We start from the raw sequence: 16,653 nt of genomic DNA, 5'->3' as shown, positions 1-16,653 counted from the left end.
ATATATGCATCAGAGTCCACCCAGTAAAGCAGAAATCTCTCGAAGCATTTAAAACAGATAATGCAAGAGCTGAGATGCCAATAGGGTCGGGTGAAGGAGCCCAAGATTAGAGCCTGCAGACCTCTACTTCCTTCTGGCTAAAAGGACAAAAGAAAAAATGATGTTGCTAGAATCCGAAATGTAGGGTCGCCTACAGAAGCTGGAATCACAGCATTTGTGTCCATTTGGCGCTAGAGCCAAGAAAAAGACTCCGCTTCTATTAGCTGTATTCTAATTATTCCAGATTCTTCTTGTTGATGGCTCAACATTGACTTGGACAATCTTACACCGGACAGTGATTCTTAGCAATGTCTGTAAATACAAATCATCTGGGGAGCCTTTTAAAAATACCAGTACCCAGAATGTACCCCAAACTAATTAAATCAGAGTCTATGAAGTGCGGAGCAAAGCTTTGGTATGTTTTAAAAGATGGCCAAATGATTCTAATGTATTGCCAGGGCTGAGAACCACTCCTCAAAATTCTACATGATAAAACAGTTATCAAAAGCTTCCTCGCACAAAACTGCCTTCAGCACTTGAATCTGGTCCTAAGGTATCCATCATAGCAACAAATGCTAAAAGCCCAAATGGTGAAAGCTCCCTGCATCATTGAATTAATTTTCTTAATGAAATCGGCTGCCTGATAGCTCCCATCCCTTTAATGCTGTTTTGAGGTTAGAAGAGCAAAAGATGAAAAGCCCAGAAATAACATTCTCTGTGTTTCCTTTCACCATAACAGAATAATTAAGCGGTGTGGCTACCCACATGGCACCAAGAGGCATATTGTTCAGGATGTTATAGGTCACAACCGATAGAAGCGAAGGGGCATACACTGCCCACGTGGAGTGAGGAATTAACACACCTGGTCTCTTTTCAAACGACTCAAAGGCCTTTCAGAGTGGCTCGTGTTTGTGCTTCTCTAATTTGGAATATATTCTGTGTCTCATAATTAGGGCTTCGGTCTTTCTGGGAGCCTGAAACATTTGTCACTTTTACGGAATCGAAGTCTTGAGTCTGCGGATCAGAAATAAGCTCCTGGTCTTTTATTGGGAATCCTGCCTTTCGGGTAAGTAATTTCCCCAAGCAGCTGGGATTGAGTCAGTGTTCTTAGTTATAATTAAATGATAAATCTTCACATGGAAGACATCCAACACCAAATATGTCAGTTCCATCAAAGTGGAAGAGAGCACAAGATACATTTACCTAGGAAAATGATTCCACTTTGGAAAATTATATTCTCTTGTCAGAAGCCAGATGACAAGCAGTTGCCTGCGAACAGTCGATAACAAAAGGCTCTTTAGTGGCTCATGCTGCATCTTTCAGACCCGGCATCCATGCAGTTTTCTGGAAATAATGAGTGGCTCCCTCCCTGCCCGACATTTCCTTATTGGCATCGGCAACGCCAAGGTCCAGATAGGCTTAGCGCTCAGCATTGATCCCGGGATGCTGGAATGCTCGGCTGGAACGTGAAGCATATCACAGCCAGCTCTCCCTGTGGCACACTGATCATTCTACCGTTCAGGACTGTTACTTATGTTCCTTTCAAAGCTCTTCACTCAACAAACATTTATTAAATACCTACCGTGGACTGGGCTTATATTAGGCAATGTGGGAGGTACAACCCCGACTGTGACAGTTTCGATGCACTTGTCCAGCCAGGCATCAAGACGTCATTAAGATGGGGGGAGGCAGAGAGCTTGGAGTTGGTGATTCAAAAGTGTCCTTTCCAAATTGAAAATGATATGGCTTTGTTTACATATGCTTGTGTGTGTGTGTGTGTGTGTGTGTGTGTTTAAATATAGTACTGTTTAACTCACTTCTGTATCCCACGTGTCCTAGCACGAGGCACTACAACTAAGCATTCAGTAAGGTTCTGTTGACAATGCATTGTGTAAATGAGATAATTAATTATGATCATTGGAAATGCATAGCATAAAATTTTTAAATGGTAACTAACACATAGATCGCTTATTGTGTGCAGAATACTCATAAATCATTTAATCCTCACAAGAACCATAGGAGATAAGTATTATTATTATTTTCATTTTAAGATAAAAAAATGGGAGACACTGAGAAATCAAGGAACCTATCCAGGCACACACAGCGGGTAAGGGGCAGAGAGGTGATGCAGACTTAGGCTTTTTGGTGTCATTGCCACACCAACAAAACGACAGTCTAGAGAGCTGTTGTAAGTTAGTGTTTGACTTAGGCTAGCATCCTTTCTCAGAAGTAGGGAAACATGGGACCCTAGAAAGGCATTTGTCTTTGGGATCCAGTACACCCAGCTCCACATTGAATGGCTTTGTGACCTTGGGCCAGTTCATCGACCTGTCTGAGCCTCAGTTTCCTAATCAAAGTTATAACTGTGCCTATCTTGTTAGTAAACGGACTCTGAAGCCAGACGGTGAGTGATGCTCTGTTATTGGGTGCATACATGTTTATAATTATTGTATCTCCTTATTGTACTCAACATTTTAATAGTATATAATATTCTTGAAAGTTTGACTTTGAAAGTTTAATTATAATGTATCACGGTGAGAGTCTCTTTAAGTTTACCCAGTGGGGCAGGTGCTTTTTGACTGTCACTCATTGCTTTCCATGCTTGGGGCAGGACAGGATAGGTGCTTTGTTGTACTGGGCCAGCCCCCACTGTGGGCCAGCCCCCCTCTTAATGGACCTGAGATGTAGAGGTCCTCCTTCCTGTAACAGCCAACTTTGCCTTGAGTCTCTGGTAGAGCTTGTGCGGAAGAGTTTCTTGCCTCTCAGTAGGAGACCTTGAATATAGGATCGTCAACCTAGAACTCTTTCCTATTCTTTCTCTAGGACTAAAGGGATTTTTCTTCTATCCTTTCCCCAGAAAAAATTAAGATTCACTGTCCCTTCGCAAGAAGCTTCTAGCTTTCCTTTTGTGTGAGCAGAAGGGTCTGGGGAAATGTGTGATGTTTTATGCCTGCTCTAGAGTAGCAGTCAAACCCCTCTCACAGGCTGTAGCACTGCGGGAGAGTCTCTGGTCTGCTCTGGGCCACCAATCTTTCTACCAAGCCCCCGAATGATGTCCCTGAAAAGTAGCCTGTAAATGAGTATGAAACCTCAGTGTGCCTGGGGTTCCTAGGGGATCTATGGTGTCATATCAGCCTATATTCAACTATGCAATATTTACTGATTTTTTTCTTACCCATCGAATGACATCTGGTGCTTCTCCCTCCCATTCTCTGTTACTTCTCTCTCCTTGAATGGTCCTGTACTAGACCATTAGGCTATTTGATGCCCTACACATCAGCTTTGTGATAGGTTCCAGAAAATTAATGACTTTGCAATTTATCTTGCTTCTTGTTGTTTTGGCACAAGTGACACATGTTCTAGCTTGGTACATTCTAATCATAAGCAAAATTTATTTTTTTTTAAGATTTTATTTATTTATTTGACAGAGAGAGAGAGAGAGACAGCCAGAGAGAGAGGGAACACTAGCAGGGGGAGTGAGAGAGGAAGAAGCAGGCTCCCAGCAGAGGAGCCTGGTGCAGGGCTCGATCCCGTAATGCCAGGATCACGCCCTGAGCCGAAGGCAGATGCTTAACGACTAAGCCACCCAGGCGCCCCCCATAAGCAAAATTTATAAGCAAAATTTATCCATTATTTTTTATACTACACCAATTAGGATTTTCCCTACACCTCTCAACCAACACGGTCAAAATCATCAGGCAGCTCCATACTGCTAATCTACTAGATAATTCTCGTACTAATCTTTCTCCATTAGTAACAATAGGCAGAGTTGATCCTTCTCTTATTCTGTAAATATTTTAATTCATTTCTTATACACAATACACTCATAGCTTTCATCTTTCATCCCTAGAAGTTCCTTCTCTCTGTATTTTGCTGATTCCTCTTCTTTTCAATGTCTTAAACTTGGAGTATCCCTGGGTTCAATTATTTCACCTCTTTTCTTCCCTTCCTATGTCCATTAGTGATCTCATCCAGTCTGTGACTTTAAGTATTAGCCCAGGTTTCTCTATCTAGCCCAAACTTCTTTTCTGCCACACTCATATTAACTTATTATTTTGCTTCTTCACTACAGTGTCTAATAGACAGCTCAAACATATCTTGTCAAAAAAATTAATTCCTTATCCTCATATTTGAATCTGTAACACACACATTCTTTTCCATCTCTCCAGATTATAACCTCTTATTTCAGATCCAGCAGACAAAAACAAAAACTCAGTTACCCTCGCTTTCCCTCTTTCACTCACATCACCCAATAAACTCTTTAGCAAGTCGTGTTGGCTCAACCTGAAAAAGAAATAAAAATTTTAAAAATTTTTAAATAAAATAAAAATTCAATTTCTTCTAACCACTTTGATTATTGCAACCAAATTACCATCATTTCTTGTTTAATTTATTGTAATTATTTCCTTTCCAGTCTCCTTCATTCTACTTTTGCTTCAGTACGTTTTCATCATGGCATTAAGAGTGAATTTTGGAGTGGAATATCATAAAATGAATATATATTTTCATTTCCATTTTTTAAAAAAGAGTGAATTTTGGAAATAATAGGGCAGATCATGTCACTTTCCTACCCCAAAGCCACTGGCAATCCCTATTTAAGCCAGAATGAAAACCGAAGGTATTACAAAAGCTCTTTATCTGGACCTCCTTATGTTAACATCATCTCTTACTGCTCTTCCTCTCACTAAGATGAATAATAAATTTACTCTACTAAAATGAAAAATAAACTCCAACTACATTTGACTCTTTTTACTATTCTTCAAAAGTCCTAGGCAAATTCCTACCTCAGGGCCTTTGCACTGCATGTTCCCTCTGACTGGAACTTTTCTCTCCTGGGTATCTATGGAGATCACTTTTTCACCTTCAGTTAGTAGCTCAAATGTCATTTTTTCAAAACAATAACCAACCCACTTCCAACAAGCACTTTTGTACTTCTTACTTTGCTTAATTTTCCTTCACAGTACCTTTATCATAGTATACAATTATTACTTCTAACAAAGTATATAATGTACTTATTTTCTATGCTTATTGTTATTTTTCCTCCCATTAAAATAGAAAACAATAATTTTGTTTCTCTTTTTCACCACTGTAACACAGTGTTTAGAAGAGTATCTAACCAAGAATAGACAATTACTACGTATTTCTTGAATGAACTATCCAGGTTGATTGTACAAATTAAATTAAGTAACATAGGTAAAACACCTGATATCCAACAGAATCTCAGTAAATGCTTTCCATGAATAGAATAAGCAGTGACAGACACATATTATAAATATTCTTTGATAAACTAGTGTGACTTTTCAGTTTTTACGTTTTAAATTTCCTATTCTGAGTAGCAACAAATAATAAAAAAGTATATATTTAGAAATTATATAGTCTCATAAGTGAGAAAGTCAGGGTAGTAGAGAACAATGTGCATTTTGCCATTTTTGTGGGGTTTTTTGAAGTCTGAATAGAGTTTTTCTTTAACAACACAAAACTATGTGCTACAAGTAGTTGTCTGCAAAAGGGACCGAGGGCTCCAGTGAGAATCACCAGTGTGATTTAGAGACTTATTTGTCACTGAATGCATTTTGTACTTGTTGATTTTTTTAATCGTATGCATGTATAACTATTAAAAGTAAATAAAATCCAGTAATTACAGATGTATTTGAATCTACAAAGAAACAGGGAAAAAGTGTGTGTGTGTGTGTGTGTGTGAGAGAGAGAGAGAGAGAGAGTTATTTTAAGAAATTGGCTAACATAATTATGGAAGCTGGCAAGTCCAAATCTGCAATGTGGAGAACTAATGGTGCAGATGAAATCCAAAAGCCATCTGTTGGATAATTCCCTATTGCTTGAGGAAGCCAACCTTTTTGTTCTATTCAAGCCTTCAACTGATTAGATGAAGCCCACCCACATTACAGAGGGCAATCTGCTTACTCAAATTATAAATGTTAAGCTCATTCAAAAACATTCTTCAAGTTGAAACAAAAAGTTAATTAACAAAATAACTAAGCACAGTAAACACACATCAAAAAAAAAAAACAACCTTGTAAAAAAATTTTCATAGCAGTTTTATTCAGAATAAACAAACCTCTTATTTGTCCATCAGCAAGATAATGGACATTCTCTTGGAGAATGGAATACTTATAAGGTGAAGTACTACCCATCCATAAAAAGAAACAAATTCCTTATCCACACCAACATAGATTAATCTCAAAAACATTAAGCTGAATGAAAGAAGGCTTACATAAAAGAACACATAAGGTATGATTCCATTTATATAAATATCTAAACTGGCAAGAACAATCTATAGCAGAAAAGAAAAACAGAACGTGTATGAATCTGAGGGCAGGTGGGTAGGTATTGATGAGAAACAGGCGTGAAGAAACTTTCCAGTATAATAGAAATGTTCTATATCTTGGGGGCACCTGGGTGATTCAGTCAGTTAAGCATCTTCCTTTAGCTCAGGTCATGATCCAGGGGTCCTGGGATCAAGCCCCACATCAGGCTCCCTGCTCAACAGAGAGTCTGCTTTTCCTTCTGCCCCTCTCCCCATGCATACTCTCCCCTCTGTCTCAAATAAATAAAATCTTAAAAAAAAAAAGAAGAAATGTTCTATATCTTGAAGGGATGGTGATTTTCACTGATGTATGCAGATTCCAAACCTATTGAATTATACACAAAATTTTTTTCATATAGTTAAATAAAAACCTTACCTTAAAAACAATAAACAAATGTTGAACACTAGTTAATGATATGTATGCTTAAGTATTTAGAGGTGCCCAAACACTTCAGTATGCATATCATTAAGAAGGTTTTAATATTTATTTATAACCTACAACCTACTTAAAAATGCATCAAAAAACTTAAGTGGATTTGTGGGTAAACAATGGGACAGATAGATAGTTATGTGAGAAAGTGAATACAGTACAGCTAATCAAGGAATCTACATGGTAAATATATGGGTATTCGCTGTACCTTTCTAGTTTTTCTATGTTTGAAACTTTTTTTATTTAAATGATTTTTTATTATATTGTGTTAGTCACCATATGTTTGAAACTTTTTATAATAAAATGTTGGGAAAAATAAAATAAATAAAATAATTATTTGTAAAAGTATCTCCTTATGCATTCAACATAACTGACCCCCTTTTGGAAAAAATGAAATCTCATTTTCCTAATTAATTTATATTTAAGTAGAAAACATCTACAAGGAAAACTGTAATAAAGTTTTCATGTAGCTCGGTTGCTATTTTTTTTTTTTTTTTTTTTTTTTACTGTAGAGCAGAAGCAAGGTATAATAAAAACTAAAGCATTGCTTGTTAGGAAATCCACATGATTAGTCCCTTCAACCAGGCATGAAAGGGAGAGTTTTTAAGGAGTGCTCATGAGGCTCCTATCTCCCTGCCTAAAATGTATTATTATTGCTTTTGCTATTAGAACTCTAGACCTAGGAGCCATGGGGCATATTACTGGAGCTTTGATAACAAAGCATCCTTGCATCACTGAAATTCTCCAGTTGATGGGCTCTAAGTACTTCAGATAGAAGGGGAGTGGTACCTATCAACACTTTAGTCTGATCTCTGATTGTAAAATGAAGGTCTGACTTCTCACCACAAGTTTCATAATAATTTGTATAAACTGGTCAGTGACTTTGCAAATTAAGTGTTGAGAAAAGAAATAGTAAAACATCTAAGTTTCCACTGGAAATTTTAGAGGTAAAATAAAAACACTGCCTATGTCTGAATGACTTCTATTAAGTTAATAACTCTGCACCAATTATGGTGAATTTACCATAGATACTCCCCATTATCATCAGGTAAGGACTCAAGTATCTCTTCTAAATTGGAGCCTTCTGGGGCGCCTGGGTGGTGCAGTTGTTAAGCGGCTGCCTTCGGCTCAGGGCGTGATCCCAGCATTCTGGGATCGAGCCCCACATCAGGCTCCTCCTCCTCTCCCACTCCCCCTGCTTGTGTTCCCTCTCTGCTGGCTGTCCCTGCCCAATAAATAAATAAAATCTTTAAAATAATAATAATAATAAATTGGAGACTTCTGAATCTTCATCTAACTTTTGCTTCTCTCCATTATCCCACTTCCATAAGGTCCTTGTTCAAATATGCATATGTTAATGCACATAGACATAGCCTAATAATGTTGAATCATTCCCAAATGATACTTCAGTGCCAGGGTGTCTGGATGGCTCAGTTGGTTAAGCATCTGACTTTGGCTCTGATCATGATCTCAGGGTCCTGAGATCAAGCCCTGCATCAGGCTCTACGATCAGTGGGGAATCTGCTTCTCCCTCCCTCTCTCGGTCTCTGCCCCTCCCTCTGCTCATGCTGTCTCTCTCTCTCTCAAATAAATAAATAAAATCTTAAAAAATAATAGTAATACTTCAATGCCTTTCATTCACATGAAATATATATTTCAATATCCTTTAGTAATAGTAGTCCACTGAGACTCAATAGATAATGCTGTCTGTAGCATTAGTTCTCAAATCATTGTTCAAATAAAGTAGCATGAAAATCACTGGTGGCTTTATTTAAAACCAGGTTTATGAGAATGACCCTACAAGTACTCAAAGAGAAAGAATTCTTTAAGATGGTGTCCAGAAGCATGTGTGTATGTATGTATGTATATGTATGTATGTGTATGTATCTCCATCCTTTCACTCAAGAAAGTTCAAGAATCATGTGGTCTTACCAATTATGCCTCTTCTTTGGCATGGCAATCTTGATTGCAATTATCTCCTGGGTTCCAGCTAGTTAAGACAGCTATTTATAACAATACATGTAGAACTTTTGAACTTTTGAATTGAAAAAAAGGATTAATTGAAAATACTTTAATGTCCATGATGGAATGGCTTACTAGAGAATGTGTGCATGGAAAAAGAGAGGGACAGAGGTATAGACTGTGGCAGAAATAGGCAATAAATTTAGAGTAATATTTAATATGGTTCTGGTTGTAATGCCTAATGCCTTCTTTGTTGCAATTAGTGATAATACTAATCAAATGAGCTTAACACTAGATCTTTGGTGATAGTCTTTCTTTTCTTTCTTTGTCATCCTGGGTCGCTCTTCTTTATCTCTGATTTCCAATGTAATAATGGGTTCATTATGGCAGCTAGGAAATTTCAATGTTGGGAGACAATTATCCATAGGTTTTTCCTATTTCTGCATGTCTTATAAGCAGAGACACTGACTATATGATTGTGCTGAGCTATACTTTCACAAATGTTTGCATAGCAAGCAGCCCTGAAGGATAGAGACAGTGTAAAAGATGCATATTTCCTAAGCTCAAGGTTTCTTTCCTGTAATATAACCCATCACATGTACAAGTGTCACCTGGTCCTTTTCACATCGCCTTGTGTGTGGCTACTGTGTAATTAATCATCCTTTGTCTCTAATCTAGAGGTCATTTGTTTCTTTCATCATCTGTGTTGGGGTAATTTACTGTCTTAAAGGTAAGGTAAAATCCCAGATGCTTCATGGTTTTGACAGTGAATTGCATAACATTTTCCATTTCTCTCTTACTAAAAGTTCAGACTAAGCAGAAAGCCCTTGAAAACACTATTTGTATAATCTAGTTATCTCTATTGGTAACTTACAAAGTTTCAAGTGACTCTTTCTCTTTGTAGAAAGTGTTGAAAACACTTCTACAAGTAATTTGTAGACCCAGACGTGGCATCCCTGTCCTGACCAGGTCTACACTCCCATATGTTGAATCTCTTGAGAATTCTGATTTGCATTCTGGTGGAGGGACAGGCTGGCGTTTTATCTCACTATGGTCTCTCTATATGGAGCAACTTGCAGATCACATCTGAACTTAAACATATTCTCCCACTGATTTTATGATTGATTTTCTCAGTGTGTCTAATAAATCTGACCATAGTTGCCTGTGCAAGTGGAGAGGAGGGAGGATGGTAGTGTTTCCTTACCAATTTTATCTCTGTAGTCATATATAGATTTCAAAACACTTTTATTTTGTTCCCTTTTTTTGTAAACATAGTATCATAGACTTAAATTTTAAAGTTGAAGAAGATTTAAAAGTCATCTCTGTGCAACTTCCCACACAAAGCAGATACACAAAATATAAGCAGGCATTGCTTAATAATCTACAGTCCTGGGAGCTTATGGAATCCACAGGAAAGGGCTTATCATGATTGAATTTGATATTTAGAACTGTCTTTTACTAAGCATAAATCACCTATCCTAATCATCTCTAACCATAGTCCTAGGACCATCCTCTGGAGCCTCCACTGAATTTATCTATCTTCTCTCAGATATCATAAGCAATTTCCTCCCCAAACTAAACTTAGCTTATTATTTTTTTTAAGTGGCATGACTTCAAAATCTTTGAGTATTCTGGCAAAATCCACACAAAATGTACTTTATATGCCCTCACCCCACAACAGCCTAAAAGCAAAACTTCATACCGCGTTTGTCTTTTTGTGTATATGCAGATGAATCATATTGTTGGTTTATATTATGTTCACAGTTAACTAGAAATGTCAGGTCTTTTTCACATAAATTCCTGACAAACCAAGTTCATCCCACGTTACAGTCACACAATTGATTTTTTTTTCTCTTATCCAAAGTAATCAAAAAGCACTGTGCTAAATTAGTTTCCTGCGTTTTAATCCATTTTCTATCCTCTTAGGGTTCTTTTTAAATGTTACTTCTATAATCAAAACTATTGGTAGCTTTTTCAAATTTTGTCATTAAAAAAATCTGAAACATGCTTTTAAACCTTTATCTAAGTTATTGATTATAACATCAGATAGAACAGGACCAGTAACAGAACCCTTTGATCTTTACCTTTCTCTCATAATTGACATGATCCTTAAGACCTATGTTTTTTTATGTGTGGTTACTTAAAAGGTCTCAGATTTACCTTACTATATTGTTAGCTAGGATTTATTTAATTATCTCATTCCCAAAGTTACAATGACTTGAGAAAATTTAATGTGCCTTGGTGAAATTTGGAGGAAAATATTTGATCAATCTCTTTACAAAATGTATAAATATTTATTGTAGAAAATTTCAAAATCACCTGGAAAATATAGAGTACAATTAACCCCAGTATAAAGGTGGCTATCAAAACCAGAATAAGTCTACACAGTCTGAAAAATAACATGTAGATAAATGAAGAAGTACAGATAAAACCACACAAAACACACAGCTTCTGTATTATTAGAAAACAGAGACTACTATGAGTTTTAATTATCTGTACATAGAGAAAACAACATTAAATGCCAACATAGCTACTATTAGACTTCTGACTATCACCTCAAGACCATGTGTATGGAGAACAGGGCTAAGACTGGGGAAACTACATAGAAAACAGGAAAAGAGAAAAGGGGACATTGACAAAGCAAACATAAAATTACCTTAGAAAAACCCAATACTGAACAGTATTGGGTCTAAAACCTGATAGGTGAAAGTACTAGATGTGGCAAAAGATTTGAAAATACATAGGTCCTGAGGTGGCAGTCTTGTACAGAGAACATTTCTGAGGGAGAGGCAGGTAAGTAGAAAGGAGAAGACATCCTTTTAAACTAGTAGTGAGGACAAAGAAAGAAAAAAGAGGAAAATAAAGAGCTCTTGAAATTAAAAAAAAAATAAAGACACATGAATTCTTTCCTTCCATCCACCCCCACCAACATAAAAGATAGCCATTTTAAAAAGTAACTTCATCCTAGCCACACAATCACACAAGAAAAAGAAAGAAGAGATACCCATATTGGTAAGGAAAAAGTTAAACTGTCACTTTGTGCAGATGACAAAATACTACACCTAGAAAACCCTAAAGACTCACCAAAAAACTATTAGAAGTAACAAATGAATTCCATGAAGTTGCAGGATACAAAATTAATACCCAGAAATTGATAGAATTTCCACATACTAATAATGAAGTGGCAGAAAGAAAAATTAAGAAAAGTTCCATTTACAATTGCACCAAAAGAATAAAATACCTAGTAATAAACTTAACTAAGGAAGTAAAAGACCTGTATTCTGAAAACTATAAAACATTGATGAGAGAAATTAAAGATGACACGAACAAACGTAAAGATATTCCATGCTCATGGATTGAAAGAATTAGTATTGTTAAAATGTCTACACTACCCAAAGCAATCAACACATTCAACACAATCCTAATCAAAATACCAACAGAATTTTTTACAGAACTAAACCAAATAATACTAAGATTCGTATAGATTTGTAGCCAAAGCAATTTTGAGAAACAACAGAGCTGGAGGTACCACAATTCCAAATTTCAAGATACACCACAAAGCTGCAGAAAGCAAAACAGTATGGTACTGGCACAAAAACAGATACATAGATCAATGGAATATTACAGAGAGCCCAGAAATAAATGCACACTTACACAATTAATCTATGGCAAAAAAAAAAAACCCAAGAATATAAAATGAGGAAAAGACAATTTCTATAATAAATAATGCTGGGAAAACTGAACAGTGACATGCAAAAGAATGAAACTGGACTACTTTCTAATACCATACACAAAAATAAACTCAAAATGGACTAAAGACCTAAATGGGAGACCCAAAATCATAAAAAATTTAGAAGAGAACACAGGCAGTAATTTCTCTGACATCAACCACGGAAACATGTTTCTAGATATATCTCCTCACGCAAAGGAACCAAAAGCAAAAATAAATTATTGAAACTACATCAAATTAAAAAGCTTTTGCACAATGAAGGAAACCATCAGCAAAACAGAAAGTCAACCCACTGAATGGGAGAAGATATTTGCAAATGATATAACCAATAAGGGGTTAAGATCCAAAATACATAAGGAACTTATGCAACTCCACACCAAAAAAACAATCCAATTTAAAAATGGGCAAACGACCTGAATAGACATTTTTTCAAAGAAGACATACAGACAGCCAACGGACACATGAAAAGATGTTCAACATAGCTAGTCACCAGGGAAATTCAAGTCAGTACTACAATGATGTCTCACCTCACACCAGCCAGTAAGGCTAGTATCAAAAAGACAAGAAATAACAAGTGTTGGAGAGGATATGAAGAGAAGGGAACCCTCATGCACTGTTGGTGGGAATGTAAATTGGTGCAACCACTGTGGAAAACCGTATAAAATTCCTCAAAAAATTAAAAATGGGAATATCACATGATCCAGTAATACCACTACTGGGTATTTATCCAAAGAAAATGAAAACACTAATTCCAAAAGATATATGTATTCCTGTGTTTATTCCAGCATTATTTAGAGTAGTTAAGATATGGAAGTAACCCAGGTGTTCATTGGTAGCTGAATGGATAAGAATGACCTTATGATATATATATATATACACAATGGAATATTACACCACCATAAAGAGCAAGAGATCTTGTCATTTGGCACCATGGATGGACCTCAAGGATATTATGCTAAACGAAACAAGCAAGACTGACAAATACAAATGCCGTATGATTTCACTCATAAGTGGAATCTAAAAAAATGAATGAATAAATAAACACGCACAGAAAAAAAGGGCAAGCAATTAAAACATAATCTGGGCAGGAGCAGCTCTTCGATATAGCAGACGGACTTCAAAGCATTATTTATAAATATAGTCAAAGAATTAAAAGAAAAATGTTCAAGGAATTAGGAGGAAAATGATAAAAGTGAGTAAACAGATGAGGAATATCAATAGAGATATAAAAAATTTGTCAAAATGCATATTATATAACTGAAAAATACAGTAACAGAAAGTTAAAACTCACTAGATGAGAAGTAACAGCTGATTGGTGGACTTCACTTGACTTTGAGACTTACGCTGAAGCAAAGTAAGAAAGAGTAAGATTTGGGCCTAAAAAAAAAAGATATTTACCTCAATGGAACAGAAAAGAGGATTCAGAAGCAGACCTAAACATTTATGAGGAATTGGTTTCTGACAAAGGCACAAAGGTAATTCCATGAGGGAAAGGATTAATTTTTCAGCCAATGGTGCTTGCAGGACTGGATATCCATCCATTAAAAATGCAGCCCTCAAGCTTTACCTCACATCATACACAAAATTAATTCAAAATAATGTATAAATAATTCATGGGCTTATTGTAAAAATTAAAACTATAAAAGTTCTAGAAGAAAGCGTAGAAGGCAACCTTATGATCTTGGATGAGGCAGGACTCAGGTTCCTTACACAAGTCCTAGAAAACAGGAAGCGTAAAATAAAAAATAGGTAAAGTGGATTTCATCAAATTTTTAAATGTCCAGTTGTCAAAAGATACTCCTAAGGAAATTAATAGGCTGCACAGACTAGAAGAAAAATTTTCACGATACACATATATGATAAAGGAGTTGTATGCAGAAAATATAAAAAAAAAAAAAAACGCTTACAATTCAATAACATGAAGACAAACAACTCCCAAAAAAACTGGCAAAAGATTTGCACAGAAACCTCACAAAACAAGCTATATGAGTAGTAAATAATTACATGAAAAGGTGTTCAACAGCATTGGTCTTCAGGGAAATGCTCATTAAAACAATTAGATACCACTACAGACCAACCTTTCTTTGTTTCCTTCTCTGTTGCTCCTCCTTTATCAGTTTTTTTGTTATGAGCAAGAACTTTAGATTCAAATTTTATGAATAATAATGTCTTTCATCATATATTTTCTTTATATAGAGAGATTATAGTAATTTAATCAACAAGGAAGTCAGTATGTTGTGGCAAGATTTGTTCTTAAAAATGAAATGATGAGGGGCGCCTGGGTGGCTCAGTCAGTTAAGTGGCTGCCTTAGGCTCAGGTCATGCTCCCAGGGTTCTGGGATCAAGTCCCGCACCAGGGCCCTTGCTCAGTGGGGAGCCTGCTTCTCTCTTAGCCCATCATTCCCCCTGCTTGTGCTCGCGCTCTCGTTCTCTCTCTCTCTGAAAAATAAATAAAATCTTTTTAAAAAAATGAAATGATGAGGGGTGCCTGGCAGCTCAGTCATTTGAACATCCAACTCTTGATTTTGGCTCAGGTCATGATCTTGGGATTGTGAGATCAAGCCCCGCATAGAGCTCCAAGCACAGCATGGAGCCTGCTTGAGATTCTCTCTCTCTCTCGCTCTCTGCCCCTCTCCTCTCTCACTCTCTCTCTCTCCCCCTCTAAAAAAAAGGGGGGGCGCCTGGGTGGCACAGCGGTTAAGCATCTGCCTTCAGCTCAGGGCGTGATCCCGGCGTTCTGGGATCGAGCCCCACATCAGGCTCCTCCGCTATGAGCCTGCTTCTTCCTCTCCCACTCCCCCTGCTTGTGTTCCCTCTCTCGCTGGCTGTCTCTATGTCTGTCGAATAAATAAATAAAATCTTTAAAAAAAATAAAAATAAAAAAAGGGGGGGAATGAAATAATGATCATTAAGAATCATTTTAAATCCCATTTATCTGAAATGTCTAGAATAGATGAATCTATAGAGATGGAGAATAGACTAGGAGTTGCCCGGGCCCATGGGACTGGGGAGATGAGGTGCAAAGCTGAGTGATATGGTGTGAGGTTTCTTTCTGGGATAATGAAACATTATAAAACTCATTGTGGTGATGGATGCACAACTTTATAAATATACCAAAAGCCATTGAATTGTATACTTTGGGTAGATTATGTTGCTTGCAAATTATATCTCAATAAAGCGGCACAAAATGCATCAGCTTGTTATGTTCACTGTTCAGTGGACTATTATTTGCTGAAATTTATCTTCGTTTTGGAAACCAGAGGCATCCTTTGCTAATCTCCAGGCTTTTGGCATCTCTCCTCTTCACTGTGGTTTCAAACTCCAAGTATGAACTAGATGAAAATCACAGCATCCTTAAGAATTTCACTCTGTCCTGGCTGGATATAATAATATTTACTTTTTGTTCTACTTTGCTTTTATCTACGTCTCTGATGTCTTCTGTTCTGCCCTCTTCACACTTTCACCCCTTAGCCAAATAAGCTATCATGAATATATGTGACCAGTTGTTTCCTGTTGTAGAAAGGCTTACACTGTGACCCAGGAAACATCACAATGGCAAACACCCTTAAGTCAAAGAGCAAAGGTGCTAATGATGAAATTTAAGGCAACAGAAGGGATTAGAGAAGCATTCTGGAATACAGAGATTCTCCAGTACCCTGAAATCAGGACACATGTGGGTCTGTGGTCCTGTGTCCTGCTGAGGCTGGCTCTTGAGTGCCCCTGGTTTACATTTCCACCCTTTGCACTATAATTCTGAAGACCATTAAGGCTAGGTTTTCACCAAGGACTTCCCCTTGCCTGACCTGGGGTAGGTTTAAGATTTATTTATTTATTTATTTACTTATTTATTTATTTTAGAGAGGCAGGAGGAATGACAGAGAATCCTCAAGCAGACTCCTTGCTGAGCACAGAGCTGGACACAGGACTTGATCCCAGGACTCTGAGATCATGACCTGAGCCAAAATCAAGAGTCAGTCACTTAACTGGCTTAGGTTTAATAACACCTTTATCATCCTTAGCTTGGTTTTTCTCCTCTCCTTCCTGGTCCTCCCCCTGCAAACTGTAGATAGAAGATGTTTAAGCCAATGTTATGAGGAAAGTAATAAGATCAAAGCATTCTTTTAAATTTATGTTGCTTTATTGAAACCTTTCGTGAACCTTGGCATT

Source organism: Ursus maritimus, unplaced genomic scaffold (assembly GCF_017311325.1).
Source record: "Ursus maritimus isolate PB19 unplaced genomic scaffold, ASM1731132v1 scaffold_28, whole genome shotgun sequence".
NCBI lineage: Eukaryota > Metazoa > Chordata > Mammalia > Carnivora > Ursidae > Ursus > Ursus maritimus.
The sequence above is the reverse complement of the archived record's forward strand: the minus strand, read 5'-3'. Positions refer to the sequence as shown.